Source organism: Rhinichthys klamathensis, unplaced genomic scaffold (genome assembly GCF_029890125.1).
Source record: "Rhinichthys klamathensis goyatoka isolate OS25496 unplaced genomic scaffold, OSU_Roscu_1.1 h1tg000046l_1, whole genome shotgun sequence".
NCBI lineage: Eukaryota > Metazoa > Chordata > Actinopteri > Cypriniformes > Leuciscidae > Rhinichthys > Rhinichthys klamathensis.
Genome location: NW_026606593.1, coordinates 1,529,679 through 1,555,977, shown reverse-complemented (window position 1 = coordinate 1,555,977; position 26,299 = coordinate 1,529,679). Strand labels below are relative to the sequence as shown.

At 37.1% G+C, this 26,299-nt stretch overlaps 28 non-coding genes across 28 annotated transcripts; all 28 read left to right on the top strand.

Annotated features, from left to right (window-relative positions):
* The first annotated feature begins 801 nt into the window (after window positions 1–801).
* trnar-ucg (transfer RNA arginine (anticodon UCG)) lies at window positions 802–874 on the top strand. Its single transcript has one exon. It is a non-coding gene; the product is annotated as a tRNA-Arg (tRNA).
* Window positions 875–1,722: 848 nt separating this feature from the next.
* trnar-ucg (transfer RNA arginine (anticodon UCG)) lies at window positions 1,723–1,795 on the top strand. Its single transcript has one exon. It is a non-coding gene; the product is annotated as a tRNA-Arg (tRNA).
* A 474-nt stretch (window positions 1,796–2,269) lies between these two features.
* On the top strand, window positions 2,270–2,342 carry trnar-ucg (transfer RNA arginine (anticodon UCG)). The gene has a single exon. It is a non-coding gene; the product is annotated as a tRNA-Arg (tRNA).
* A 313-nt stretch (window positions 2,343–2,655) lies between these two features.
* trnar-ucg (transfer RNA arginine (anticodon UCG)) lies at window positions 2,656–2,728 on the top strand. The gene has a single exon. It is a non-coding gene; the product is annotated as a tRNA-Arg (tRNA).
* A 972-nt stretch (window positions 2,729–3,700) lies between these two features.
* On the top strand, window positions 3,701–3,773 carry trnar-ucg (transfer RNA arginine (anticodon UCG)). Its single transcript has one exon. It is a non-coding gene; the product is annotated as a tRNA-Arg (tRNA).
* Window positions 3,774–4,410: 637 nt separating this feature from the next.
* trnar-ucg (transfer RNA arginine (anticodon UCG)) lies at window positions 4,411–4,483 on the top strand. The gene has a single exon. It is a non-coding gene; the product is annotated as a tRNA-Arg (tRNA).
* Window positions 4,484–4,957: 474 nt separating this feature from the next.
* On the top strand, window positions 4,958–5,030 carry trnar-ucg (transfer RNA arginine (anticodon UCG)). The gene has a single exon. It is a non-coding gene; the product is annotated as a tRNA-Arg (tRNA).
* An 803-nt stretch (window positions 5,031–5,833) lies between these two features.
* On the top strand, window positions 5,834–5,906 carry trnar-ucg (transfer RNA arginine (anticodon UCG)). Its single transcript has one exon. It is a non-coding gene; the product is annotated as a tRNA-Arg (tRNA).
* An 848-nt stretch (window positions 5,907–6,754) lies between these two features.
* On the top strand, window positions 6,755–6,827 carry trnar-ucg (transfer RNA arginine (anticodon UCG)). Its single transcript has one exon. It is a non-coding gene; the product is annotated as a tRNA-Arg (tRNA).
* Window positions 6,828–7,301: 474 nt separating this feature from the next.
* On the top strand, window positions 7,302–7,374 carry trnar-ucg (transfer RNA arginine (anticodon UCG)). Its single transcript has one exon. It is a non-coding gene; the product is annotated as a tRNA-Arg (tRNA).
* Window positions 7,375–7,687: 313 nt separating this feature from the next.
* On the top strand, window positions 7,688–7,760 carry trnar-ucg (transfer RNA arginine (anticodon UCG)). Its single transcript has one exon. It is a non-coding gene; the product is annotated as a tRNA-Arg (tRNA).
* A 972-nt stretch (window positions 7,761–8,732) lies between these two features.
* Window positions 8,733–8,805, top strand: trnar-ucg (transfer RNA arginine (anticodon UCG)). Its single transcript has one exon. It is a non-coding gene; the product is annotated as a tRNA-Arg (tRNA).
* A 637-nt stretch (window positions 8,806–9,442) lies between these two features.
* trnar-ucg (transfer RNA arginine (anticodon UCG)) lies at window positions 9,443–9,515 on the top strand. Its single transcript has one exon. It is a non-coding gene; the product is annotated as a tRNA-Arg (tRNA).
* A 474-nt stretch (window positions 9,516–9,989) lies between these two features.
* On the top strand, window positions 9,990–10,062 carry trnar-ucg (transfer RNA arginine (anticodon UCG)). The gene has a single exon. It is a non-coding gene; the product is annotated as a tRNA-Arg (tRNA).
* An 803-nt stretch (window positions 10,063–10,865) lies between these two features.
* On the top strand, window positions 10,866–10,938 carry trnar-ucg (transfer RNA arginine (anticodon UCG)). Its single transcript has one exon. It is a non-coding gene; the product is annotated as a tRNA-Arg (tRNA).
* Window positions 10,939–11,786: 848 nt separating this feature from the next.
* trnar-ucg (transfer RNA arginine (anticodon UCG)) lies at window positions 11,787–11,859 on the top strand. Its single transcript has one exon. It is a non-coding gene; the product is annotated as a tRNA-Arg (tRNA).
* A 474-nt stretch (window positions 11,860–12,333) lies between these two features.
* On the top strand, window positions 12,334–12,406 carry trnar-ucg (transfer RNA arginine (anticodon UCG)). Its single transcript has one exon. It is a non-coding gene; the product is annotated as a tRNA-Arg (tRNA).
* A 1,504-nt stretch (window positions 12,407–13,910) lies between these two features.
* Window positions 13,911–13,983, top strand: trnar-ucg (transfer RNA arginine (anticodon UCG)). The gene has a single exon. It is a non-coding gene; the product is annotated as a tRNA-Arg (tRNA).
* Window positions 13,984–15,132: 1,149 nt separating this feature from the next.
* trnar-ucg (transfer RNA arginine (anticodon UCG)) lies at window positions 15,133–15,205 on the top strand. The gene has a single exon. It is a non-coding gene; the product is annotated as a tRNA-Arg (tRNA).
* A 972-nt stretch (window positions 15,206–16,177) lies between these two features.
* Window positions 16,178–16,250, top strand: trnar-ucg (transfer RNA arginine (anticodon UCG)). The gene has a single exon. It is a non-coding gene; the product is annotated as a tRNA-Arg (tRNA).
* A 637-nt stretch (window positions 16,251–16,887) lies between these two features.
* trnar-ucg (transfer RNA arginine (anticodon UCG)) lies at window positions 16,888–16,960 on the top strand. Its single transcript has one exon. It is a non-coding gene; the product is annotated as a tRNA-Arg (tRNA).
* A 474-nt stretch (window positions 16,961–17,434) lies between these two features.
* On the top strand, window positions 17,435–17,507 carry trnar-ucg (transfer RNA arginine (anticodon UCG)). The gene has a single exon. It is a non-coding gene; the product is annotated as a tRNA-Arg (tRNA).
* Window positions 17,508–18,310: 803 nt separating this feature from the next.
* trnar-ucg (transfer RNA arginine (anticodon UCG)) lies at window positions 18,311–18,383 on the top strand. The gene has a single exon. It is a non-coding gene; the product is annotated as a tRNA-Arg (tRNA).
* An 848-nt stretch (window positions 18,384–19,231) lies between these two features.
* trnar-ucg (transfer RNA arginine (anticodon UCG)) lies at window positions 19,232–19,304 on the top strand. Its single transcript has one exon. It is a non-coding gene; the product is annotated as a tRNA-Arg (tRNA).
* A 474-nt stretch (window positions 19,305–19,778) lies between these two features.
* trnar-ucg (transfer RNA arginine (anticodon UCG)) lies at window positions 19,779–19,851 on the top strand. Its single transcript has one exon. It is a non-coding gene; the product is annotated as a tRNA-Arg (tRNA).
* A 1,503-nt stretch (window positions 19,852–21,354) lies between these two features.
* trnar-ucg (transfer RNA arginine (anticodon UCG)) lies at window positions 21,355–21,427 on the top strand. The gene has a single exon. It is a non-coding gene; the product is annotated as a tRNA-Arg (tRNA).
* A 1,149-nt stretch (window positions 21,428–22,576) lies between these two features.
* On the top strand, window positions 22,577–22,649 carry trnar-ucg (transfer RNA arginine (anticodon UCG)). The gene has a single exon. It is a non-coding gene; the product is annotated as a tRNA-Arg (tRNA).
* Window positions 22,650–23,795: 1,146 nt separating this feature from the next.
* trnar-ucg (transfer RNA arginine (anticodon UCG)) lies at window positions 23,796–23,868 on the top strand. Its single transcript has one exon. It is a non-coding gene; the product is annotated as a tRNA-Arg (tRNA).
* The last annotated feature ends 2,431 nt before the right edge of the window (window positions 23,869–26,299 follow it).

The window sequence follows — 26,299 nt, the reverse complement described above, 5'->3', positions numbered from 1 at the left end:
TGAGACCTTTCAAAAAATCAGTGGTGTGAGGCCAATAAGTCACAGTCTTTAATTGCCACTTGCTTAAAGGATTCTTGTACATATTTCAAGACATTTGTCATGTCAGCTTGAACTTTGAAATGATTTCCAAGAAATATCTTTCTTCTAAAAGAGTATTGTGGATTTGATTCACACTTGCATTGTTTAAAAGGTTTTTCGTGGTGGCGGGTGCCTACAATGTACATGCAGTTTATTAGAAAGACAGTACTACTCAAAAACAGCAGTACTACTCTTGTAAAACTGCAATTGTGGAACAAGACTTTGGAGCTCAGCATTGTGCAATTGACGCACATCTAGGTAATCAAAAACCTTCTTTGAATGTACTACCTACTATTTAAAAACATTATTTAATGCTTTGACTGTAACATTATTTAATGCTTTGAGTAGTACTGTCTTTCTAATAAACTGCATGTACATTGTAGGCGCCCGCCACCGCGAAAAACCTTTTAAACAATGCAAGTGTGAATCAAATCCACAATGCACACTTGCATTGTTTAAAAGGGTTTTTTTTTTTTGGTGGCGGGAGCCTACAATGTACATGCCGTTTATTTGAAAGACAGTACTACTGAAATACAGGAATACAACTCTAGTAAAACTGCAATTGTGGAACAAGACTTTGGAGCTCAGCATTGTGCAATTGACGCACATCTAGGTAATTAAAAACCTTCTTTGAATGTACTACCTACTATTTAAAAACATTATTTAATGCTTTGACTGTAATATTCTTGTGCAGAAATACCCATTCCGCTATCTAGAAATTGTGGCCCAGTGGCCTAATGGATAAGGCATCAGCCTTCGGAGCTGAGGATTGTGGGTTCGAGTCCCATCTGGGTCATCTGAGACTTTCCAGAAAATCAGTGGTTTGAGGCCAATCATGTCACAGTCTTTAATTGCCACTTGCTTAAAGGATTCTTGTACATATTTCAAGACATTTGTCATTTCAACTTGAACTTTGAAATGATTTCCAAGAAATATCTTTCTTCTAAAAGAGTATTGTGGATTTGATTCACACTTGCATTGTTTAAAAGGGTTTTTTTTTTTGTGGTGGCGGGAGCCTACAATGTACATGCAGTTTATTAGAAAGACAGTACTACTGAAATATAGGAATACAACTCTAGTAAAACTGCAATTGTGGAACAAGACTTTGGAGCTCAGCATTGTGCAATTGACGCACATCTAGGTAATCAAAAACCTTCTTTGAATGTACTACCTACTATTTAAAAACATTATTTAATGCTTTGACTGTAACATTATTTAATGCTTTGAGTAGTACTGTCTTTCTAATAAACTGCATGTACATTGTAGGCGCCCGCCACCGCGAAAAACCTTTTAAACAATGCAAGTGTGAATCAAATACACAATGCACACTTGCATTGTTTAAAAGGGTTTTTTTTTTTTGGTGGCGGGAGCCTACAATGTACATGCCGTTTATTTGAAAGACAGTACTACTGAAAAACAGGAATACAACTCTAGTAAAACTGCAATTGTGGAACAAGCCTTTGGAGCTCAGCATTGTGCAAATGACGCACATCTAGGTAATCAAAAACCTTCTTTGAATGTACTACCTACTATTTAAAATTTATAAAGCAGTAAATATACTATTTACTGCTTTGACTGTAATATTCTTGTGCAGAAATGTAATATTTTTTTGCAGAAATACCCATTCCGCTATCCAGAAATTGTGGCCCAGTGGCCTAATGGATAAGGCATCAGCTTTCGGAGCTGAGGATTGTGGGTTCGAGTCCCATCTGGGTCATCTGAGACTTTCCAGAAAATAAGTGGTTTGAGGCCAATAATGTCACAGTCTTTAATTGCCACTTGCTTAAAGGATTCTTGTACATATTTCAAGACATTTGTCATTTCAGCTTGAACTTTAAAATGATTTCCAAGAAATATCTTTCTTCTAAAAGAGTATTGTGCAATTGACGCACATCTAGGTAATCAAAAACCTTCTTTGAATGTACTACCTACTATTTAAAAACATTATTTAATGCTTTGACTGTAATATTCTTGTGCAGAAATACCCATTCTGCTATCTAGAAATTGTGGCCCAGTGGCCTAATGGATAAGGCATCAGCATTGGAGCTGAGGATTGTGGGTTCGAGTCCCATCTGGGTCATCTGAGACCTTGCGGAAAATCTAAATTATTTACTGCTTTGACTCTAATATTCTTGTGCAGAAATGTAATATTTTTTTTGCAGAAATACCCATTCCGCTATCCAGAAATTGTGGCCCAGTAGCCTAATGGAGAAGGCATCAGCCTTCGGAGCTGAGGATTGTGGGTTCGAGTCCCATCTGGGTCATCTGAGACTTTCCAGAATCAAATCCACAATGCACACTTGCAATGTTTAAAAGGGTTTTTTTTTTTTGGTGGCGGGAGCCTACAATGTACATGCAGTTTATTTGAAAGACAGTACTACTTAAATACAGGAATACAACTCTAGTAAAACTGCAATTGTGGAACAAGACTTTGGAGCTCAGCATTGTGCAATTGACGCACATCTAGGTAATCAAAAACCTTCTTTGAATGTACTACCTACTATTTAAAAACATTATTTAATGCTTTGACTGTAATATTCTTGTGCAGAAATACCCATTCCGCTATCTAGAAATTGTGGCCCAGTGGCCTAATGGATAAGGCATCAGCCTTCGGAGCTGAGGATTGTGGGTTCGAGTCCCATCTGGGTCATCTGAGACTTTCCAGAAAATCAGTGGTTTGAGGCCAATAATGTCACCATCTTTAATTGCCACTTGCTTAAAGGATTCTTGTACATATTTCAAGACATTTGTCATTTCAACTTGAACTTTGAAATGATTTCCAAGAAATATCTTTCTTCTAAAAGAGTATTGTGGATTTGATTCACACTTGCATTGTTTAAAAGGGTTTTTTTTGTGGTGGCGGGAGCCTACAATGTACATGCAGTTTATTAGAAAGACAGTACTACTCAAAAACAGCAGTACTACTCTTGTAAAACTGCAATTGTGGAACAAGACTTTGGAGCTCAGCATTGTGCAATTGACGCACATCTATGTAATCAAAAACCTTCTTTGAATGTACTACCTACTATTTAAAAACATTATTTAATGCTTTGACTGTAATATTTTTGTGCAGAAATACCCATTCCGCTATCTAGAAATTGTGGCCCAGTGGCCTAATGGATAAGGCATCAGCATTGGAGCTGAGGATTGTGGGTTTGAGTCCCATCTGGGTCATCTGAGACCTTTCAGAAAATCAGTGGTGTGGGGCCATTAAGTCACAGTCTTTAATTGCCACTTGCTTAAAGGATTCTTGTACATATTTCAAGACATTTGTCATTTCAGCTTGAACTTTGAAATGATTTCCAAGAAATATCCTTCTTCTAAAAGAGTATTGTGAATTTGATTCACACTTGCATTGTTTAAAAGGTTTTTCGTGGTGGCGGGTGCCTACAATGTACATGCAGTTTATTAGAAAGACAGTACTACTCAAAAACAGCAGTACTACTCTAGTAAAACTGCAATTGTGGAACAAGACTTTGGAGCTCAGCATTGTGCAATTGACGCACATCTAGGTAATCAAAAACCTTCTTTGAATGTACTACCTACTATTTAAAAACATTATTTAATGCTTTGACTGTAATATTCTTGTGCAGAAATACCCATTCCGCTATCTAGAAATTGTGGCCCAGTGGCCTAATGGATAAGGCATCAGCCTTCGGAGCTGAGGATTGTGGGTTTGAGTCCCATCTGGGTCATCTGAGACTTTCCAGAAAATCAGTGGTTTGAGGCCAATAATGTCACCATCTTTAATTGCCACTTGCTTAAAGGATTCTTGTACATATTTCAAGACATTTGTCATTTCAACTTGAACTTTGAAATGATTTCCAAGAAATATCTTTCTTCTAAAAGAGTATTGTGGATTTGATTCACACTTGCATTGTTTAAAAGGGTTTTTTTTTTTGTGGTGGCGGGAGCCTACAATGTACATGCAGTTTATTAGAAAGACAGTACTACTGAAATATAGGAATACAACTCTAGTAAAACTGCAATTGTGGAACAAGACTTTGGAGCTCAGCATTGTGCAATTGACGCACATCTAGGTAATCAAAAACCTTCTTTGAATGTACTACCTACTATTTAAAAACATTATTTAATGCTTTGACTGTAATATTCTTGTGCAGAAATACCCATTCCGCTATCTAGAAATTGTGGCCCAGTGGCCTAATGGATAAGGCATCAGCATTGGAGCTGAGGATTGTGGGTTCAAGTCCCATCTGGGTCATCTGAGACCTTGCGGAAAATCTAAATTATTTACTGCTTTGACTGTAATATTCTTGTGCAGAAATGTAATATTTTTTTGCAGAAATACCCATTCCGCTATTCAGAAATTGTGGCCCAGTGGCCTAATGGATAAGGCATCAGCCTTCGGAGCTGAGGATTGTGGGTTCGAGTCCCATCTGGGTCATCTGAGACTTTCCAGAAAATAAGTGGTTTGAGGCCAATAATGTCACAGTCTTTAATTGCCACTTGCTTAAAGGATTCTTGTACATATTTCAAGACATTTGTCATTTCAGCTTGAACTTTAAAATGATTTCCAAGAAATATCTTTCTTCTAAAAGAGTATTGTGCAATTGACGCACATCTAGGTAATCAAAAACCTTCTTTGAATGTACTACCTACTATTTAAAAACATTATTTAATGCTTTGACTGTAATATTCTTGTGCAGAAATACCCATTCCGCTATCTAGAAATTGTGGCCCAGTGGCCTAATGGATAAGGCATCAGCATTGGAGCTGAGGATTGTGGGTTCGAGTCCCATCTGGGTCATCTGAGACCTTGCAGAAAATCTAAATTATTTACTGCTTTGACTCTAATATTCTTGTGCAGAAATGTAATATTTTTTTTGCAGAAATACCCATTCCGCTTTCCAGAAATTGTGGCCCAGTGGCCTAATGGATAAGGCATCAGCCTTCGGAGCTGAGGATTGTGGGTTCAAGTCCCATCTGGGTCATCTGAGACCTTTCAAAAAATCAGTGGTGTGAGGCCAATAAGTCACAGTCTTTAATTGCCACTTGCTTAAAGGATTCTTGTACATATTTCAAGACATTTGTCATGTCAGCTTGAACTTTGAAATGATTTCCAAGAAATATCTTTCTTCTAAAAGAGTATTGTGGATTTGATTCACACTTGCATTGTTTAAAAGGTTTTTCGTGGTGGCGGGTGCCTACAATGTACATGCAGTTTATTAGAAAGACAGTACTACTCAAAAACAGCAGTACTACTCTTGTAAAACTGCAATTGTGGAACAAGACTTTGGAGCTCAGCATTGTGCAATTGACGCACATCTAGGTAATCAAAAACCTTCTTTGAATGTACTACCTACTATTTAAAAACATTATTTAATGCTTTGACTGTAACATTATTTAATGCTTTGAGTAGTACTGTCTTTCTAATAAACTGCATGTACATTGTAGGCGCCCGCCACCGCGAAAAACCTTTTAAACAATGCAAGTGTGAATCAAATCCACAATGCACACTTGCATTGTTTAAAAGGGTTTTTTTTTTTTGGTGGCGGGAGCCTACAATGTACATGCCGTTTATTTGAAAGACAGTACTACTGAAATACAGGAATACAACTCTAGTAAAACTGCAATTGTGGAACAAGACTTTGGAGCTCAGCATTGTGCAATTGACGCACATCTAGGTAATTAAAAACCTTCTTTGAATGTACTACCTACTATTTAAAAACATTATTTAATGCTTTGACTGTAATATTCTTGTGCAGAAATACCCATTCCGCTATCTAGAAATTGTGGCCCAGTGGCCTAATGGATAAGGCATCAGCCTTCGGAGCTGAGGATTGTGGGTTCGAGTCCCATCTGGGTCATCTGAGACTTTCCAGAAAATCAGTGGTTTGAGGCCAATCATGTCACAGTCTTTAATTGCCACTTGCTTAAAGGATTCTTGTACATATTTCAAGACATTTGTCATTTCAACTTGAACTTTGAAATGATTTCCAAGAAATATCTTTCTTCTAAAAGAGTATTGTGGATTTGATTCACACTTGCATTGTTTAAAAGGGTTTTTTTTTTTGTGGTGGCGGGAGCCTACAATGTACATGCAGTTTATTAGAAAGACAGTACTACTGAAATATAGGAATACAACTCTAGTAAAACTGCAATTGTGGAACAAGACTTTGGAGCTCAGCATTGTGCAATTGACGCACATCTAGGTAATCAAAAACCTTCTTTGAATGTACTACCTACTATTTAAAAACATTATTTAATGCTTTGACTGTAACATTATTTAATGCTTTGAGTAGTACTGTCTTTCTAATAAACTGCATGTACATTGTAGGCGCCCGCCACCGCGAAAAACCTTTTAAACAATGCAAGTGTGAATCAAATACACAATGCACACTTGCATTGTTTAAAAGGGTTTTTTTTTTTTGGTGGCGGGAGCCTACAATGTACATGCCGTTTATTTGAAAGACAGTACTACTGAAAAACAGGAATACAACTCTAGTAAAACTGCAATTGTGGAACAAGCCTTTGGAGCTCAGCATTGTGCAAATGACGCACATCTAGGTAATCAAAAACCTTCTTTGAATGTACTACCTACTATTTAAAATTTATAAAGCAGTAAATATACTATTTACTGCTTTGACTGTAATATTCTTGTGCAGAAATGTAATATTTTTTTGCAGAAATACCCATTCCGCTATCCAGAAATTGTGGCCCAGTGGCCTAATGGATAAGGCATCAGCTTTCGGAGCTGAGGATTGTGGGTTCGAGTCCCATCTGGGTCATCTGAGACTTTCCAGAAAATAAGTGGTTTGAGGCCAATAATGTCACAGTCTTTAATTGCCACTTGCTTAAAGGATTCTTGTACATATTTCAAGACATTTGTCATTTCAGCTTGAACTTTAAAATGATTTCCAAGAAATATCTTTCTTCTAAAAGAGTATTGTGCAATTGACGCACATCTAGGTAATCAAAAACCTTCTTTGAATGTACTACCTACTATTTAAAAACATTATTTAATGCTTTGACTGTAATATTCTTGTGCAGAAATACCCATTCTGCTATCTAGAAATTGTGGCCCAGTGGCCTAATGGATAAGGCATCAGCATTGGAGCTGAGGATTGTGGGTTCGAGTCCCATCTGGGTCATCTGAGACCTTGCGGAAAATCTAAATTATTTACTGCTTTGACTCTAATATTCTTGTGCAGAAATGTAATATTTTTTTTGCAGAAATACCCATTCCGCTATCCAGAAATTGTGGCCCAGTAGCCTAATGGAGAAGGCATCAGCCTTCGGAGCTGAGGATTGTGGGTTCGAGTCCCATCTGGGTCATCTGAGACTTTCCAGAATCAAATCCACAATGCACACTTGCAATGTTTAAAAGGGTTTTTTTTTTTTGGTGGCGGGAGCCTACAATGTACATGCAGTTTATTTGAAAGACAGTACTACTTAAATACAGGAATACAACTCTAGTAAAACTGCAATTGTGGAACAAGACTTTGGAGCTCAGCATTGTGCAATTGACGCACATCTAGGTAATCAAAAACCTTCTTTGAATGTACTACCTACTATTTAAAAACATTATTTAATGCTTTGACTGTAATATTCTTGTGCAGAAATACCCATTCCGCTATCTAGAAATTGTGGCCCAGTGGCCTAATGGATAAGGCATCAGCCTTCGGAGCTGAGGATTGTGGGTTCGAGTCCCATCTGGGTCATCTGAGACTTTCCAGAAAATCAGTGGTTTGAGGCCAATAATGTCACCATCTTTAATTGCCACTTGCTTAAAGGATTCTTGTACATATTTCAAGACATTTGTCATTTCAACTTGAACTTTGAAATGATTTCCAAGAAATATCTTTCTTCTAAAAGAGTATTGTGGATTTGATTCACACTTGCATTGTTTAAAAGGGTTTTTTTTGTGGTGGCGGGAGCCTACAATGTACATGCAGTTTATTAGAAAGACAGTACTACTCAAAAACAGCAGTACTACTCTTGTAAAACTGCAATTGTGGAACAAGACTTTGGAGCTCAGCATTGTGCAATTGACGCACATCTATGTAATCAAAAACCTTCTTTGAATGTACTACCTACTATTTAAAAACATTATTTAATGCTTTGACTGTAATATTTTTGTGCAGAAATACCCATTCCGCTATCTAGAAATTGTGGCCCAGTGGCCTAATGGATAAGGCATCAGCATTGGAGCTGAGGATTGTGGGTTTGAGTCCCATCTGGGTCATCTGAGACCTTTCAGAAAATCAGTGGTGTGGGGCCATTAAGTCACAGTCTTTAATTGCCACTTGCTTAAAGGATTCTTGTACATATTTCAAGACATTTGTCATTTCAGCTTGAACTTTGAAATGATTTCCAAGAAATATCCTTCTTCTAAAAGAGTATTGTGAATTTGATTCACACTTGCATTGTTTAAAAGGTTTTTCGTGGTGGCGGGTGCCTACAATGTACATGCAGTTTATTAGAAAGACAGTACTACTCAAAAACAGCAGTACTACTCTAGTAAAACTGCAATTGTGGAACAAGACTTTGGAGCTCAGCATTGTGCAATTGACGCACATCTAGGTAATCAAAAACCTTCTTTGAATGTACTACCTACTATTTAAAAACATTATTTAATGCTTTGACTGTAATATTCTTGTGCAGAAATACCCATTCCGCTATCTAGAAATTGTGGCCCAGTGGCCTAATGGATAAGGCATCAGCCTTCGGAGCTGAGGATTGTGGGTTTGAGTCCCATCTGGGTCATCTGAGACTTTCCAGAAAATCAGTGGTTTGAGGCCAATAATGTCACCATCTTTAATTGCCACTTGCTTAAAGGATTCTTGTACATATTTCAAGACATTTGTCATTTCAACTTGAACTTTGAAATGATTTCCAAGAAATATCTTTCTTCTAAAAGAGTATTGTGGATTTGATTCACACTTGCATTGTTTAAAAGGGTTTTTTTTTTTGTGGTGGCGGGAGCCTACAATGTACATGCAGTTTATTAGAAAGACAGTACTACTGAAATATAGGAATACAACTCTAGTAAAACTGCAATTGTGGAACAAGACTTTGGAGCTCAGCATTGTGCAATTGACGCACATCTAGGTAATCAAAAACCTTCTTTGAATGTACTACCTACTATTTAAAAACATTATTTAATGCTTTGACTGTAATATTCTTGTGCAGAAATACCCATTCCGCTATCTAGAAATTGTGGCCCAGTGGCCTAATGGATAAGGCATCAGCATTGGAGCTGAGGATTGTGGGTTCAAGTCCCATCTGGGTCATCTGAGACCTTGCGGAAAATCTAAATTATTTACTGCTTTGACTGTAATATTCTTGTGCAGAAATGTAATATTTTTTTGCAGAAATACCCATTCCGCTATTCAGAAATTGTGGCCCAGTGGCCTAATGGATAAGGCATCAGCCTTCGGAGCTGAGGATTGTGGGTTCGAGTCCCATCTGGGTCATCTGAGACTTTCCAGAAAATAAGTGGTTTGAGGCCAATAATGTCACAGTCTTTAATTGCCACTTGCTTAAAGGATTCTTGTACATATTTCAAGACATTTGTCATTTCAGCTTGAACTTTAAAATGATTTCCAAGAAATATCTTTCTTCTAAAAGAGTATTGTGCAATTGACGCACATCTAGGTAATCAAAAACCTTCTTTGAATGTACTACCTACTATTTAAAAACATTATTTAATGCTTTGACTGTAATATTCTTGTGCAGAAATACCCATTCCGCTATCTAGAAATTGTGGCCCAGTGGCCTAATGGATAAGGCATCAGCATTGGAGCTGAGGATTGTGGGTTCGAGTCCCATCTGGGTCATCTGAGACCTTGCAGAAAATCTAAATTATTTACTGCTTTGACTCTAATATTCTTGTGCAGAAATGTAATATTTTTTTTGCAGAAATACCCATTCCGCTTTCCAGAAATTGTGGCCCAGTGGCCTAATGGATAAGGCATCAGCCTTCGGAGCTGAGGATTGTGGGTTCAAGTCCCATCTGGGTCATCTGAGACCTTTCAAAAAATCAGTGGTGTGAGGCCAATAAGTCACAGTCTTTAATTGCCACTTGCTTAAAGGATTCTTGTACATATTTCAAGACATTTGTCATGTCAGCTTGAACTTTGAAATGATTTCCAAGAAATATCTTTCTTTTAAAAGAGTATTGTGGATTTGATTCACACTTGCATTGTTTAAAAGGTTTTTCGTGGTGGCGGGTGCCTACAATGTACATGCAGTTTATTAGAAAGACAGTACTACTCAAAAACAGCAGTACTACTCTTGTAAAACTGCAATTGTGGAACAAGACTTTGGAGCTCAGCATTGTGCAATTGACGCACATCTAGGTAATCAAAAACCTTCTTTGAATGTACTACCTACTATTTAAAAACATTATTTAATGCTTTGACTGTAACATTATTTAATGCTTTGAGTAGTACTGTCTTTCTAATAAACTGCATGTACATTGTAGGCGCCCGCCACCGCGAAAAACCTTTTAAACAATGCAAGTGTGAATCAAATCCACAATGCACACTTGCATTGTTTAAAAGGGTTTTTTTTTTTTGGTGGCGGGAGCCTACAATGTACATGCCGTTTATTTGAAAGACAGTACTACTGAAATACAGGAATACAACTCTAGTAAAACTGCAATTGTGGAACAAGACTTTGGAGCTCAGCATTGTGCAATTGACGCACATCTAGGTAATTAAAAACCTTCTTTGAATGTACTACCTACTATTTAAAAACATTATTTAATGCTTTGACTGTAATATTCTTGTGCAGAAATACCCATTCCGCTATCTAGAAATTGTGGCCCAGTGGCCTAATGGATAAGGCATCAGCCTTCGGAGCTGAGGATTGTGGGTTCGAGTCCCATCTGGGTCATCTGAGACTTTCCAGAAAATCAGTGGTTTGAGGCCAATCATGTCACAGTCTTTAATTGCCACTTGCTTAAAGGATTCTTGTACATATTTCAAGACATTTGTCATTTCAACTTGAACTTTGAAATGATTTCCAAGAAATATCTTTCTTCTAAAAGAGTATTGTGGATTTGATTCACACTTGCATTGTTTAAAAGGGTTTTTTTTTTTGTGGTGGCGGGAGCCTACAATGTACATGCAGTTTATTAGAAAGACAGTACTACTGAAATATAGGAATACAACTCTAGTAAAACTGCAATTGTGGAACAAGACTTTGGAGCTCAGCATTGTGCAATTGACGCACATCTAGGTAATCAAAAACCTTCTTTGAATGTACTACCTACTATTTAAAAACATTATTTAATGCTTTGACTGTAACATTATTTAATGCTTTGAGTAGTACTGTCTTTCTAATAAACTGCATGTACATTGTAGGCGCCCGCCACCGCGAAAAACCTTTTAAACAATGCAAGTGTGAATCAAATACACAATGCACACTTGCATTGTTTAAAAGGGTTTTTTTTTTTTGGTGGCGGGAGCCTACAATGTACATGCCGTTTATTTGAAAGACAGTACTACTGAAAAACAGGAATACAACTCTAGTAAAACTGCAATTGTGGAACAAGCCTTTGGAGCTCAGCATTGTGCAAATGACGCACATCTAGGTAATCAAAAACCTTCTTTGAATGTACTACCTACTATTTAAAATTTATAAAGCAGTAAATATACTATTTACTGCTTTGACTGTAATATTCTTGTGCAGAAATGTAATATTTTTTTGCAGAAATACCCATTCCGCTATCCAGAAATTGTGGCCCAGTGGCCTAATGGATAAGGCATCAGCTTTCGGAGCTGAGGATTGTGGGTTCGAGTCCCATCTGGGTCATCTGAGACTTTCCAGAAAATAAGTGGTTTGAGGCCAATAATGTCACAGTCTTTAATTGCCACTTGCTTAAAGGATTCTTGTACATATTTCAAGACATTTGTCATTTCAGCTTGAACTTTAAAATGATTTCCAAGAAATATCTTTCTTCTAAAAGAGTATTGTGCAATTGACGCACATCTAGGTAATCAAAAACCTTCTTTGAATGTACTACCTACTATTTAAAAACATTATTTAATGCTTTGACTGTAATATTCTTGTGCAGAAATACCCATTCTGCTATCTAGAAATTGTGGCCCAGTGGCCTAATGGATAAGGCATCAGCATTGGAGCTGAGGATTGTGGGTTCGAGTCCCATCTGGGTCATCTGAGACCTTGCGGAAAATCTAAATTATTTACTGCTTTGACTCTAATATTCTTGTGCAGAAATGTAATATTTTTTTTGCAGAAATACCCATTCCGCTATCCAGAAATTGTGGCCCAGTAGCCTAATGGAGAAGGCATCAGCCTTCGGAGCTGAGGATTGTGGGTCCGAGTCCCATCTGGGTCATCTGAGACTTTCCAGAAAATCAGTGGTTTGAGGCCAATAATGTCACCGTCTTTAATTGCCACTTGCTTAAAGGATTCTTGTACATATTTCAAGACATTTGTCATTTCAACTTGAACTTTGAAATGATTTCCAAGAAATATCTTTCTTCTAAAAGAGTATTGTGGATTTGATTCACACTTGCATTGTTTAAAAGGGTTTTTTTTTTGTGGTGGCGGGAGCCTACAATGTACATGCAGTTTACTAGAAAGACAGTACTACTGAAATACAGGAATACAACTCTAGTAAAACTGCAATTGTGGAACAAGACTTTGGAGCTCAGCATTGTGCAATTGACGCACATCTAGGTAATCAAAAACCTTCTTTGAATGTACTACCTACTATTTAAAAACATTATTTAATGCTTTGACTGTAATATTCTTGTGCAGAAATACCCATTCTGCTATCTAAAAATTGTGGCCCAGTGGCCTATGGATAAGGCATCAGCATTGGAGCTGAGGATTGTGGGTTCGTGTCCCATCTGGGTCATCTGAGACCTTGCAGAAAAGCTAAATAATTTACTGCTTTGACTGTAATATTCTTGTGCAGAAATGTAATATTTTTTTGCAGAAATACCCATTCCGCTATCCAGAAATTGTGGCCCAGTGGCCTAATGGATAAGGCATCAGCCTTCGGAGCTGTGGGTTCGAGTCCCATCTGGGTCATCTGAGACTTTCCAGAAAATAAGTGGTGTGAGCTAATAATGTCACAGTCTTTAATTGCCACTTGCTTAAAGGATTCTTGTACATATTTCAAGACATTTGTCATTTCAGCTTGAACTTTGAAATGATTTCCAAGAAATATCTTTCTTCTAAAAGAGTATTGTGGATTTGATTCACACTTGCATTGTTTAAAAGGTTTTTCGTGGTGGCGGGTGCCTACAATGTACATGCAGTTTATTAGAAAGACAGTACTACTCAAAAACAGCAGTACTACTCTTGTAAAACTGCAATTGTGGAACAAGACTTTGGAGCTCAGCATTGTGCAATTGACGCACATCTAGGTAATCAAAAACCTTCTTTTAATGTACTACCTACTATTTAAAAACATTATTTAATGCTTTGACTGTAACATTATTTAATGCTTTGAGTAGTACTGTCTTTCTAATAAACTGCATGTACATTGTAGGCGCCCGCCACCGCGAAAAACCTTTTAAACAATGCAAGTGTGAATCAAATCCACAATGCACACTTGCAATGTTTAAAAGGGTTTTTTTTTTTTGGTGGCGGGAGCCTACAATGTACATGCAGTTTATTTGAAAGACAGTACTACTGAAATACAGGAATACAACTCTAGTAAAACTGCAATTGTGGAACAAGACTTTGGAGCTCAGCATTGTGCAATTGACGCACATCTAGGTAATCAAAAACCTTCTTTGAATGTACTACCTACTATTTAAAAACATTATTTAATGCTTTGACTGTAATATTCTTGTGCAGAAATACCCATTCCGCTATCTAGAAATTGTGGCCCAGTGGCCTAATGGATAAGGCATCAGCCTTCGGAGCTGAGGATTGTGGGTTCGAGTCCCATCTGGGTCATCTGAGACTTTCCAGAAAATCAGTGGTTTGAGGCCAATAATGTCACCATCTTTAATTGCCACTTGCTTAAAGGATTCTTGTACATATTTCAAGACATTTGTCATTTCAACTTGAACTTTGAAATGATTTCCAAGAAATATCTTTCTTCTAAAAGAGTATTGTGGATTTGATTCACACTTGCATTGTTTAAAAGGGTTTTTTTTTTTGTGGTGGCGGGAGCCTACAATGTACATGCAGTTTATTAGAAAGACAGTACTACTGAAATACAGGAATACAACTCTAGTAAAACTGCAATTGTGGAACAAGACTTTGGAGCTCAGCATTGTGCAATTGACGCACATCTAGGTAATCAAAAACCTTCTTTGAATGTACTACTTACTATTTAAAAACAATATTTAATGCTTTGACTGTAATATTCTTGTGCAGAAATACCCATTCCACTATCTAGGAATTGTGGCCCAGTGGCCTAATGGATAAGGCATCAGCATTGGAGCTGAGGATTGTGGGTTCAAGTCCAATCTGGGTCATCTGAGACCTTGCAGAAAATCAGTGGTGTGAGCTAATAATGTCACAGTCTTTAATTGCCACTTGCTTAAAGGATTCTTGTACATATTTCAAGACATTTGTCATTTCAGCTTGAACTTTGAAATGATTTCCAAGAAATATCTTTCTTCTAAAAGAGTATTGTGAATTTGATTCACACTTGCATTGTTTAAAAGGTTTTTCGTGGTGGCGGGTGCCTACAATGTACATGCAGTTTATTAGAAAGACAATACTACTGAAATATAGGAATACAACTCTAGTAAAACTGCAATTGTGGAACAAGACTTTGGAGCTCAGCATTGTGCAATTGACGCACATCTATGTAATCAAAAACCTTCTTTGAATGTACTACCTACTATTTAAAAACATTATTTAATGCTTTGACTGTAATATTCTTGTGCAGAAATACCCATTCCACTATCTAGAAATTGTGGCCTAATGGATAAGGCATCAGCATTGGAGCTGAGGATTGTGGGTTCAAGTCCCATCTGGGTCATCTGAGACCTTGCGGAAAATCTAAATTATTTACTGCTTTGACTGTAATATTCTTGTGCAGAAATGTAATATTCTTGTGCAGAAATACCCATTCCGCTATCTAGAAATTGTGGCCCAGTGGCCTAATGGATAAGGCATCAGCCTTCGGAGCTGAGGATTGTGGGTTCGAGTCCCATCTGGGTCATCTGAGACTTTCCAGAAAATCAGTGGTTTGAGGCCAATAATGTCACCATCTTTAATTGCCACTTGCTTAAAGGATTCTTGTACATATTTCAAGACATTTGTCATTTCAACTTGAACTTTGAAATGATTTCCAAGAAATATCTTTCTTCTAAAAGAGTATTGTGGATTTGATTCACACTTGCATTGTTTAAAAGGGTTTTTTTTGTGGTGGCGGGAGCCTACAATGTACATGCAGTTTATTAGAAAGACAGTACTACTCAAAAACAGCAGTACTACTCTTGTAAAACTGCAATTGTGGAACAAGACTTTGGAGCTCAGCATTGTGCAATTGACGCACATCTATGTAATCAAAAACCTTCTTTGAATGTACTACCTACTATTTAAAAACATTATTTAATGCTTTGACTGTAATATTTTTGTGCAGAAATACCCATTCCGCTATCTAGAAATTGTGGCCCAGTGGCCTAATGGATAAGGCATCAGCATTGGAGCTGAGGATTGTGGGTTTGAGTCCCATCTGGGTCATCTGAGACCTTTCAGAAAATCAGTGGTGTGGGGCCATTAAGTCACAGTCTTTAATTGCCACTTGCTTAAAGGATTCTTGTACATATTTCAAGACATTTGTCATTTCAGCTTGAACTTTGAAATGATTTCCAAGAAATATCCTTCTTCTAAAAGAGTATTGTGAATTTGATTCACACTTGCATTGTTTAAAAGGTTTTTCGTGGTGGCGGGTGCCTACAATGTACATGCAGTTTATTAGAAAGACAGTACTACTCAAAAACAGCAGTACTACTCTAGTAAAACTGCAATTGTGGAACAAGACTTTGGAGCTCAGCATTGTGCAATTGACGCACATCTAGGTAATCAAAAACCTTCTTTGAATGTACTACCTACTATTTAAAAACATTATTTAATGCTTTGACTGTAATATTCTTGTGCAGAAATACCCATTCCGCTATCTAGAAATTGTGGCCCAGTGGCCTAATGGATAAGGCATCAGCCTTCGGAGCTGAGGATTGTGGGTTTGAGTCCCATCTGGGTCATCTGAGACTTTCCAGAAAATCAGTGGTTTGAGGCCAATAATGTCACCATCTTTAATTGCCACTTGCTTAAAGGATTCTTGTACATATTTCAAGACATTTGTCATTTCAACTTGAACTTTGAAATGATTTCCAAGAAATATCTTTCTTCTAAAAGAGTATTGTGGATTTGATTCACACTTGCATTGTTTAAAAGGGTTTTTTTTTTTGTGGTGGCGGGAGCCTACAATGTACATGCAGTTTATTAGAAAGACAGTACTACTGAAATATAGGAATACAACTCTAGTAAAACTGCAATTGTGGAACAAGACTTTGGAGCTCAGCATTGTGCAATTGACGCACATCTAGGTAATCAAAAACCTTCTTTGAATGTACTACCTACTATTTAAAAACATTATTTAATGCTTTGACTGTAATATTCTTGTGCAGAAATACCCATTCCGCTATCTAGAAATTGTGGCCCAGTGGCCTAATGGATAAGGCATCAGCATTGGAGCTGAGGATTGTGGGTTCAAGTCCCATCTGGGTCATCTGAGACCTTGCGGAAAATCTAAATTATTTACTGCTTTGACTGTAATATTCTTGTGCAGAAATGTAATATTTTTTTGCAGAAATACCCATTCCGCTATTCAGAAATTGTGGCCCAGTGGCCTAATGGATAAGGCATCAGCCTTCGGAGCTGAGGATTGTGGGTTCGAGTCCCATCTGGGTCATCTGAGACTTTCCAGAAAATAAGTGGTTTGAGGCCAATAATGTCACAGTCTTTAATTGCCACTTGCTTAAAGGATTCTTGTACATATTTCAAGACATTTGTCATTTCAGCTTGAACTTTAAAATGATTTCCAAGAAATATCTTTCTTCTAAAAGAGTATTGTGCAATTGACGCACATCTAGGTAATCAAAAACCTTCTTTGAATGTACTACCTACTATTTAAAAACATTATTTAATGCTTTGACTGTAATATTCTTGTGCAGAAATACCCATTCCGCTATCTAGAAATTGTGGCCCAGTGGCCTAATGGATAAGGCATCAGCATTGGAGCTGAGGATTGTGGGTTCGAGTCCCATCTGGGTCATCTGAGACCTTGCAGAAAATCTAAATTATTTACTGCTTTGACTCTAATATTCTTGTGCAGAAATGTAATATTTTTTTTGCAGAAATACCCATTCCGCTTTCCAGAAATTGTGGCCCAGTGGCCTAATGGATAAGGCATCAGCCTTCGGAGCTGAGGATTGTGGGTTCAAGTCCCATCTGGGTCATCTGAGACCTTTCAAAAAATCAGTGGTGTGAGGCCAATAAGTCACAGTCTTTAATTGCCACTTGCTTAAAGGATTCTTGTACATATTTCAAGACATTTGTCATGTCAGCTTGAACTTTGAAATGATTTCCAAGAAATATCTTTCTTCTAAAAGAGTATTGTGGATTTGATTCACACTTGCATTGTTTAAAAGGTTTTTCGTGGTGGCGGGTGCCTACAATGTACATGCAGTTTATTAGAAAGACAGTACTACTCAAAAACAGCAGTACTACTCTTGTAAAACTGCAATTGTGGAACAAGACTTTGGAGCTCAGCATTGTGCAATTGACGCACATCTAGGTAATCAAAAACCTTCTTTGAATGTACTACCTACTATTTAAAAACATTATTTAATGCTTTGACTGTAACATTATTTAATGCTTTGAGTAGTACTGTCTTTCTAATAAACTGCATGTACATTGTAGGCGCCCGCCACCGCGAAAAACCTTTTAAACAATGCAAGTGTGAATCAAATCCACAATGCACACTTGCATTGTTTAAAAGGGTTTTTTTTTTTTGGTGGCGGGAGCCTACAATGTACATGCCGTTTATTTGAAAGACAGTACTACTGAAATACAGGAATACAACTCTAGTAAAACTGCAATTGTGGAACAAGACTTTGGAGCTCAGCATTGTGCAATTGACGCACATCTAGGTAATTAAAAACCTTCTTTGAATGTACTACCTACTATTTAAAAACATTATTTAATGCTTTGACTGTAATATTCTTGTGCAGAAATACCCATTCCGCTATCTAGAAATTGTGGCCCAGTGGCCTAATGGATAAGGCATCAGCCTTCGGAGCTGAGGATTGTGGGTTCGAGTCCCATCTGGGTCATCTGAGACTTTCCAGAAAATCAGTGGTTTGAGGCCAATCATGTCACAGTCTTTAATTGCCACTTGCTTAAAGGATTCTTGTACATATTTCAAGACATTTGTCATTTCAACTTGAACTTTGAAATGATTTCCAAGAAATATCTTTCTTCTAAAAGAGTATTGTGGATTTGATTCACACTTGCATTGTTTAAAAGGGTTTTTTTTTTTGTGGTGGCGGGAGCCTACAATGTACATGCAGTTTATTAGAAAGACAGTACTACTGAAATATAGGAATACAACTCTAGTAAAACTGCAATTGTGGAACAAGACTTTGGAGCTCAGCATTGTGCAATTGACGCACATCTAGGTAATCAAAAACCTTCTTTGAATGTACTACCTACTATTTAAAAACATTATTTAATGCTTTGACTGTAACATTATTTAATGCTTTGAGTAGTACTGTCTTTCTAATAAACTGCATGTACATTGTAGGCGCCCGCCACCGCGAAAAACCTTTTAAACAATGCAAGTGTGAATCAAATACACAATGCACACTTGCATTGTTTAAAAGGGTTTTTTTTTTTTGGTGGCGGGAGCCTACAATGTACATGCCGTTTATTTGAAAGACAGTACTACTGAAAAACAGGAATACAACTCTAGTAAAACTGCAATTGTGGAACAAGCCTTTGGAGCTCAGCATTGTGCAAATGACGCACATCTAGGTAATCAAAAACCTTCTTTGAATGTACTACCTACTATTTAAAATTTATAAAGCAGTAAATATACTATTTACTGCTTTGACTGTAATATTCTTGTGCAGAAATGTAATATTTTTTTGCAGAAATACCCATTCCGCTATCCAGAAATTGTGGCCCAGTGGCCTAATGGATAAGGCATCAGCTTTCGGAGCTGAGGATTGTGGGTTCGAGTCCCATCTGGGTCATCTGAGACTTTCCAGAAAATAAGTGGTTTGAGGCCAATAATGTCACAGTCTTTAATTGCCACTTGCTTAAAGGATTCTTGTACATATTTCAAGACATTTGTCATTTCAGCTTGAACTTTAAAATGATTTCCAAGAAATATCTTTCTTCTAAAAGAGTATTGTGCAATTGACGCACATCTAGGTAATCAAAAACCTTCTTTGAATGTACTACCTACTATTTAAAAACATTATTTAATGCTTTGACTGTAATATTCTTGTGCAGAAATACCCATTCTGCTATCTAGAAATTGTGGCCCAGTGGCCTAATGGATAAGGCATCAGCATTGGAGCTGAGGATTGTGGGTTCGAGTCCCATCTGGGTCATCTGAGACCTTGCGGAAAATCTAAATTATTTACTGCTTTGACTCTAATATTCTTGTGCAGAAATGTAATATTTTTTTTGCAGAAATACCCATTCCGCTATCCAGAAATTGTGGCCCAGTAGCCTAATGGAGAAGGCATCAGCCTTCGGAGCTGAGGATTGTGGGTTCGAGTCCCATCTGGGTCATCTGAGACTTTCCAGAAAATCAGTGGTGTGAGGCCAATAAGTCACAGTCTTTAATTGCCACTTGCTTAAAGGATTCTTGTACATATTTCAAGACATTTGTCATTTCAACTTGAACTTTGAAATGATTTCCAAGAAATATCTTTCTTCTAAAAGAGTATTGTGGATTTGATTCACACTTGCATTGTTTAAAAGGGTTTTTTTTTTGTGGTGGCGGGAGCCTACAATGTACATGCAGTTTACTAGAAAGACAGTACTACTGAAATACAGGAATACAACTCTAGTAAAACTGCAATTGTGGAACAAGACTTTGGAGCTCAGCATTGTGCAATTGACGCACATCTAGGTAATCAAAAACCTTCTTTGAATGTACTACCTACTATTTAAAAACATTATTTAATGCTTTGACTGTAATATTCTTGTGCAGAAATACCCATTCTGCTATCTAAAAATTGTGGCCCAGTGGCCTATGGATAAGGCATCAGCATTGGAGCTGAGGATTGTGGGTTCGTGTCCCATCTGGGTCATCTGAGACCTTGCAGAAAAGCTAAATAATTTACTGCTTTGACTGTAATATTCTTGTGCAGAAATGTAATATTTTTTTGCAGAAATACCCATTCCGCTATCCAGAAATTGTGGCCCAGTGGCCTAATGGATAAGGCATCAGCCTTCGGAGCTGTGGGTTCGAGTCCCATCTGGGTCATCTGAGACTTTCCAGAAAATAAGTGGTGTGAGCTAATAATGTCACAGTCTTTAATTGCCACTTGCTTAAAGGATTCTTGTACATATTTCAAGACATTTGTCATTTCAGCTTGAACTTTGAAATGATTTCCAAGAAATATCTTTCTTCTAAAAGAGTATTGTGGATTTGATTCACACTTGCATTGTTTAAAAGGTTTTTCGTGGTGGCGGGTGCCTACAATGTACATGCAGTTTATTAGAAAGACAGTACTACTCAAAAACAGCAGTACTACTCTTGTAAAACTGCAATTGTGGAACAAGACTTTGGAGCTCAGCATTGTGCAATTGACGCACATCTAGGTAATCAAAAACCTTCTTTTAATGTACTACCTACTATTTAAAAACATTATTTAATGCTTTGACTGTAACATTATTTAATGCTTTGAGTAGTACTGTCTTTCTAATAAACTGCATGTACATTGTAGGCGCCCGCCACCACGAAAAACCTTTTAAACAATGCAAGTGTGAATCAAATCCACAATGCACACTTGCAATGTTTAAAAGGGTTTTTTTTTTTTGGTGGCGGGAGCCTACAATGTACATGCAGTTTATTTGAAAGACAGTACTACTGAAATACAGGAATACAACTCTAGTAAAACTGCAATTGTGGAACAAGACTTTGGAGCTCAGCATTGTGCAATTGACGCACATCTAGGTAATCAAAAACCTTCTTTGAATGTACTACCTACTATTTAAAAACATTATTTAATGCTTTGACTGTAATATTCTTGTGCAGAAATACCCATTCCGCTATCTAGAAATTGTGGCCCAGTGGCCTAATGGATAAGGCATCAGCCTTCGGAGCTGAGGATTGTGGGTTCGAGTCCCATCTGGGTCATCTGAGACTTTCCAGAAAATCAGTGGTTTGAGGCCAATAATGTCACCATCTTTAATTGCCACTTGCTTAAAGGATTCTTGTACATATTTCAAGACATTTGTCATTTCAACTTGAACTTTGAAATGATTTCCAAGAAATATCTTTCTTCTAAAAGAGTATTGTGGATTTGATTCACACTTGCATTGTTTAAAAGGGGTTTTTTTTTTGTGGTGGCGGGAGCCTACAATGTACATGCAGTTTATTAGAAAGACAGTACTACTGAAATACAGGAATACAACTCTAGTAAAACTGCAATTGTGGAACAAGACTTTGGAGCTCAGCATTGTGCAATTGACGCACATCTAGGTAATCAAAAACCTTCTTTGAATGTACTACTTACTATTTAAAAACAATATTTAATGCTTTGACTGTAATATTCTTGTGCAGAAATACCCATTCCACTATCTAGGAATTGTGGCCCAGTGGCCTAATGGATAAGGCATCAGCATTGGAGCTGAGGATTGTGGGTTCAAGTCCAATCTGGGTCATCTGAGACCTTGCAGAAAATCAGTGGTGTGAGCTAATAATGTCACAGTCTTTAATTGCCACTTGCTTAAAGGATTCTTGTACATATTTCAAGACATTTGTCATTTCAGCTTGAACTTTGAAATGATTTCCAAGAAATATCTTTCTTCTAAAAGAGTATTGTGAATTTGATTCACACTTGCATTGTTTAAAAGGTTTTTCGTGGTGGCGGGTGCCTACAATGTACATGCAGTTTATTAGAAAGACAATACTACTGAAATATAGGAATACAACTCTAGTAAAACTGCAATTGTGGAACAAGACTTTGGAGCTCAGCATTGTGCAATTGACGCACATCTATGTAATCAAAAACCTTCTTTGAATGTACTACCTACTATTTAAAAACATTATTTAATGCTTTGACTGTAATATTCTTGTGCAGAAATACCCATTCCACTATCTAGAAATTGTGGCCTAATGGATAAGGCATCAGCATTGGAGCTGAGGATTGTGGGTTCAAGTCCCATCTGGGTCATCTGAGACCTTGCGGAAAATCTAAATTATTTACTGCTTTGACTGTAATATTCTTGTGCAGAAATGTAATATTCTTGTGCAGAAATACCCATTCCGCTATCTAGAAATTGTGGCCCAGTGGCCTAATGGATAAGGCATCAGCCTTCGGAGCTGAGGATTGTGGGTTCGAGTCCCATCTGGGTCATCTGAGACTTTCCAGAAAATCAGTGGTTTGAGGCCAATAATGTCACCATCTTTAATTGCCACTTGCTTAAAGGATTCTTGTACATATTTCAAGACATTTGTCATTTCAACTTGAACTTTGAAATGATTTCCAAGAAATATCTTTCTTCTAAAAGAGTATTGTGGATTTGATTCACACTTGCATTGTTTAAAAGGGTTTTTTTTGTGGTGGCGGGAGCCTACAATGTACATGCAGTTTATTAGAAAGACAGTACTACTCAAAAACAGCAGTACTACTCTTGTAAAACTGCAATTGTGGAACAAGACTTTGGAGCTCAGCATTGTGCAATTGACGCACATCTATGTAATCAAAAACCTTCTTTGAATGTACTACCTACTATTTAAAAACATTATTTAATGCTTTGACTGTAATATTTTTGTGCAGAAATACCCATTCCGCTATCTAGAAATTGTGGCCCAGTGGCCTAATGGATAAGGCATCAGCATTGGAGCTGAGGATTGTGGGTTTGAGTCCCATCTGGGTCATCTGAGACCTTTCAGAAAATCAGTGGTGTGGGGCCATTAAGTCACAGTCTTTAATTGCCACTTGCTTAAAGGATTCTTGTACATATTTCAAGACATTTGTCATTTCAGCTTGAACTTTGAAATGATTTCCAAGAAATATCCTTCTTCTAAAAGAGTATTGTGAATTTGATTCACACTTGCATTGTTTAAAAGGTTTTTCGTGGTGGCGGGTGCCTACAATGTACATGCAGTTTATTAGAAAGACAATACTACTGAAATATAGGAATACAACTCTAGTAAAACTGCAATTGTGGAACAAGACTTTGGAGCTCAGCATTGTGCAATTGACGCACATCTATGTAATCAAAAACCTTCTTTGAATGTACTACCTACTATTTAAAAACATTATTTAATGCTTTGACTGTAATATTCTTGTGCAGAAATACCCATTCCACTATCTAGAAATTGTGGCCTAATGGATAAGGCATCAGCATTGGAGCTGAGGATTGTGGGTTCAAGTCCCATCTGGGTCATCTGAGACCTTGCGGAAAATCTAAATTATTTACTGCTTTGACTGTAATATTCTTGTGCAGAAATGTAATATTCTTGTGCAGAAATACCCATTCCGCTATCTAGAAATTGTGGCCCAGTGGCCTAATGGATAAGGCATCAGCCTTCGGAGCTGAGGATTGTGGGTCCGAGTCCCATCTGGGTCATCTGAGACTTTCCAGAAAATCAGTGGTTTGAGGCCAATAATGTCACCATCTTTAATTGCCACTTGCTTAAAGGATTCTTGTACATATTTCAAGACATTTGTCATTTCAACTTGAACTTTGAAATGATTTCCAAGAAATATCTTTCTTCTAAAAGAGTATTGTGGATTTGATTCACACTTGCATTGTTTAAAAGGTTTTTTTTTTGTGGTGGCGGGAGCCTACAATGTACATGCAGTTTATTAGAAAGACAGTACTACTCAAAAACAGCAGTACTACTCTTGTAAAACTGCAATTGTGGAACAAGACTTTGGAGCTCAGCATTGTGCAATTGACGCACATCTATGTAATCAAAAACCTTCTTTGAATGTACTACCTACTATTTAAAAACATTATTTAATGCTTTGACTGTAATATTTTTGTGCAGAAATACCCATTCCGCTATCTAGAAATTGTGGCCCAGTGGCCTAATGGATAAAGCATCAGCATTGGAGCTGAGGATTGTGGGTTTGAGTCCCATCTGGGTCATCTGAGACCTTTCAGAAAATCAGTGGTGTGGGGCCATTAAGTCACAGTCTTTAATTGCCACTTGCTTAACCTGTTAAGCTTCAAGCCCATTTTTGAAAAATCCCCAGATATGGCATTCCCAAACTGAAACAGATACAGTTCATGAACCCTTTGTACTAAAAGCACAAGTAAGATCTCATTTGAAAGCTGACACCTGGAAGTTTATTGTAAATGTAGAATTAATTATTGTCATAATGAAAAAAAATAGTTATAAATAGCTTCAAAGTTTTGTAAAGTTATTATACATTTATTTTTATGAAACATCTTCATGAAAATAAAATTGAAGTTGGCATTGTAGCAATCTAGAAATGCACTGCAGCTAAAGCCACATGTCTAACCATGTTATATTTAAAATCTGAAGATGATAAGTCTAAAACTCTGTATTTAGTTCAATGTTTTTCAAGATCATGTCATATGACTTTATTTTGATTAGACTGGTGTTTATTGTCATCTTATAAGCATCTATTCAGTCTATTGCCTCTATTATTTTGTGATGCAAAAACGAGTCCCATTCAGTCTCAGGCTCCCCTGCACATATTCACACCTCTCCAGCCTGTTTATTGCTCTAAATATGCTTTTCTTTTGTCTGCATTATAATCACTAACGACTAGCAATTCACACTGTTTCAATCCCTCATTTATTTTATAAAAGTTCTCACTTCACAGTGAAACTGTATCAAATGCCCTTTTTGAAAAACGAAACATTTCAGTAAGCATTCTTATTTAGAAAAAAAATCATAAAAATTACATCGAAGTTAGGTAGCAGGTGCTCAGTACTAGCTAGCATGTTAGCTTAGCACACCATCAATACACGACAATTTATGAGAATAAAACTATGTTTGTGCTCCAACTTACTTTATAGCGCAAGTCGAGTGTTTTAAATAACTTTCTGTAATCTGATTTGGCTTCAGATAAAAAAATCAGATAGAAAATATATTATTTTATTGTATTCTGCACAATTTGAAAGTCTATCTCGATTAGCATTACATTATACATATAATCTATTATTATGAAAATACCTGACATGACTCGAAGAACACAGGTAAATCAAATATCATTGCAATCATGTTTATTGTCTTCAAAACATCTTTATCTGCACTTTACAGCGATCTCGGATAGCTTTGTTTATGTGTCAGGACTTCCTGAATGTCACATGATTATGGCTCTTCTTCATGTGATCCATATATGGACTTTACTGTGCAAACAGCGCCCCAGACTGTGAGAATGAATGGATAACACAACTGTACATCAGAGTATACAGCGCTCAAAATGATTACATCGACGCATTTGGGTATAAATTCAATAAATATTATTCCTGTCTATAGAAGTCTGATGTAAACCTATGAGAATCTATCAATATTTCTCCAAATCTGCACATGTTTGAGCTAAAAGCCCTGAGGGACGTTGTTTTGTGAATCGCTGTCATGACGATCGCACGGGAGTTTTTTTCCGAATGAGAGCAGCTGACGCTCATAATTCATGTTAAAGGTAACGACTCATTTTTTTATTTCATAACTCCTGACACAAATTAAGACATAACTGTCACTATAAGTTTCACAGAATACAATAGTGGTCAAATACTGAAACTTGAGTCTTATATCGTTTTAATGATGTATAGTTTGTCAAGTTAATCACATTAAATATGATAGTAACTTTGAACTATTTAAAAAAAAACGCTTCAGAGCGCCCACGCACTGGTGACGGTTAACAGGTTAAAGGATTCTTGTACATATTTCAAGACATTTGTCATTTAAGCTTGAACTTTGAAATGATTTCCAAGAAATATCCTTCTTCTAAAAGAGTATTGTGAATTTGATTCACACTTGCATTGTTTAAAAGGTTTTTCGTGGTGGCGGGTGCCTACAATG